The sequence below is a fragment of the Octopus bimaculoides genome, chromosome 22 (assembly GCF_001194135.2).
Source record: "Octopus bimaculoides isolate UCB-OBI-ISO-001 chromosome 22, ASM119413v2, whole genome shotgun sequence".
Lineage (NCBI taxonomy): Eukaryota > Metazoa > Mollusca > Cephalopoda > Octopoda > Octopodidae > Octopus > Octopus bimaculoides.
This window is the reverse complement of record NC_069002.1, coordinates 36682710-36685542: the sequence shown is the minus strand read 5'-3', so window position 1 is coordinate 36685542 and position 2833 is coordinate 36682710. Positions and strand designations below refer to the sequence as shown.

General features: G+C 38.6%; 1 protein-coding gene across 1 annotated transcript in view; it reads left to right on the top strand.

Annotated features, from left to right (window-relative positions):
* The window catches only part of LOC106867758 (inositol polyphosphate-4-phosphatase type I A), an 80390-nt gene that overhangs the window by 60163 nt on the left and 17394 nt on the right, over positions 1–2833 (top strand). The window lies entirely within an intron of this gene.

Genomic DNA, 2833 nt, shown 5'->3' with positions numbered 1-2833 from the left:
AAGGAGCAGTTGAGCACTGTTGTCATTGTAATCGACTTAATCCTACTCTGAAATTTCAGGCCTTGCGCCTATAGCAGAAAGGATTATTATTATTATTATTATTATTATTAAGGCAGTGAGCTGGCAGAATCATTAGCACACCGGGCAAAATGCTTAGCAACATTTTGTCTGTCTTTACGTTCTGAGTTCAAATTCCACCAAGGTTGACTTTGCCTTTCATTATTTCAGGGTTGATGAAATGAGCACTAGTTGAATTCTGTCAGTTGTTGTAATTGACCAGCCCCCACCCTGAATATATGCGCCATGGAAACCGGGAAACTGGCCCGAAGAGTCTACCTGACTTTGCAAAGAACTTTGCTTTACCTTTTACTTCTCTAATTAGCATCCACATGCATTGCATGTGTTATAAAATATATGAAGACAATGGATTGGCGAAATCACAAGAGCTTTGTACAAAAATGCCTTGAAGCCTTTGTTCTTGCTCTTTATGTTCCGTGTTCAAATTCTGCCAAGGTTTTTCTGCCATTTGTCCCGCTTGGTAGAATAGGGTGGGGGTGGTGATCAATATATAAAAACAAAAGACAAAAACGTACCAGTCACAAACAGTCCTCACCTCTCTGATTTTATGTCTATACAAGACACTAAAACCAGGGAGGTGTTACTAAAAGGAAAATAATTTCTTGTATAGAAATTATTTTTCCTTTCACTAAGTTTCCTTTCTCTTCTGTTGTTGTTGTTGTAGTTGTTGTTTCACCCTTTCATCTGATTATTGTTTCCTTCTCCCCTTCCCAACTTAACTCTGTCCATTAATTTCCATTTGATTCTTTGATTACTCAGATGTGTCTCCTCTTTTTTCTTTAGTAAGAGAAATATGGGATTTACATTGATTCGCTGATATTTGGGTTACATGTGTGTGTGTACTGAATTTACAGCCCTTTAAAGATATGTCTTGTGGTATTTATTTTGGTCCCATGCATTTCGAGTTCAAATATGAGGTTAATATGGCTGTTCATCCATTGAATGGGGAGGTCAATAAAGTAAAGTACTAGCCTGTATACACTGGTGAATACACACACACACACACACACTGTATTCTTAATCTATCTTATGGAATTTGCTGTCCTTCAATGCCCATTAATAACACTTTGGGGATGATTTGATAAGGTGTGGATATATTTAATAATGGTTTCATTAAGGCTTATGGTAAGGGTAAAATAAGCCATTATCTAAATTTAATGTTATGTCCAAAATGTCAACACATTTAGTGACATTTCCAAATAAGTTATATGACTTAAAAGATTTTATTAATCTTTTCTTTACCCTATCAGTTGCTTGTGCAGAGGAGCCGGAAATAGTGAATAATGGATTGTCTCCATACAACTTGTTCTGCTATGTCAGAGGCCATATTTATTTTTTCGCCTTTCTTCTTGACTATTCGTGGGTCAAAGGGACATGCAACATCAACTATATAGCACATGTGGTGTGACTTGTTGACCACCACTAGGTCCGATCTGTTATGTTCTAGCACCTGATCTATTTGGATTGGGAAAACCCAGAGGATTTTGCTAGTTTACGACTCCGCCACTCTGTGGTTTCTGCTCATACCACATCTTGCCTGTCTCTAGCCCCCACTTTTCACACAGTTTCCAATGTAGCACTTTTGCTACCTGATCATGTCCCCGCAACTTGTAGTGGTTTTGGGCAAGTCAAAGGCATTCGTTTGTGATATGGGCAATGGTTTCATCCACTCTATTACAGACGCGGCACAGTGGAGACATTTGCTCATTCCAAAGGTTGACCCTCCAGTTCGTGGCCAAAGTTTGGTCTTGCGCTGCCAGTATAGTGCTCTCGGTCTCTTTTTTTAGTTTGCCTTTCTTCAGCCAATCCCACCTATTCTTCCCAGTTACTTTTGTTGTGGAATTGATTGTGTAGTTCATTGTTGTGTAATTCTTCTTCATGTCCTTTTTGTATTTCTGCCGTTGTTTTTTCTTTTTTCTCTGCTTTCAATAGTCCCTCGTTCCTAACTGACACTAGCAAGGTTTCCTTACTTTGGGCTTGGTATCTCATTAAGCTCTCGAGTTCGATACCCATGCAGTCTTCCATACTTATCAGTCCTGTTCCTCCATTTGCTCTCTTCGTGCAAAGGCAATCAATTGTCTGCACTCAGATGATGTGCTTCATGCATCGTTAGAAGCTTTCTTCACTTCCTGTCCATCTCCTTTCGCACCTCCTCTGTCCACTTCAGGATTCCAACGTGATACTGAACTTCTGTGACTGTGTGCAAGTTTGTTGTTGAAATTATGTTTCTGGCATTCAACTTGGAAGCCAGTATTTTTCTTGCCATGGGTTCTCTCTTTTTGTTTTTTTCCTTCATGTTGTGTTTTTCCTTCATGTTGTGTTTAGCCCAAACTCCCACCTTAATATCATTGGAGAAAATCTGCTCAGACTGGACTAGGTTGTCCAACTACTACTACTATTATTATTATTATTGTTCAGTAGTTTTATTTTTATAACGTGCTTTCACTTCACTACCGAGCGCAGCTCTGTGCGCCTTGGGTATGTGCTGTGGTTTGCTGTGGTGCTCTTATGTTTACTGTATTGAAAGTGTTTTGCGTAGAATGTGTGCAGTACCCAGTAGTGCAATTTTCTGTATGTTATATATATTTGTAAGTCCTGGTGTTTTTGTTATGTATTTGTCTGAATATTTTTTTATTATACCTAAGGCACCTATGATAGGAATTGTTTCTGTTTTTAGACTCCACATTCGAGTTATCTCTATTTCCAGGTCTTTGTATTTTGAAAGTTTTTCCATTTCTTTTAGAGAAACGTCATC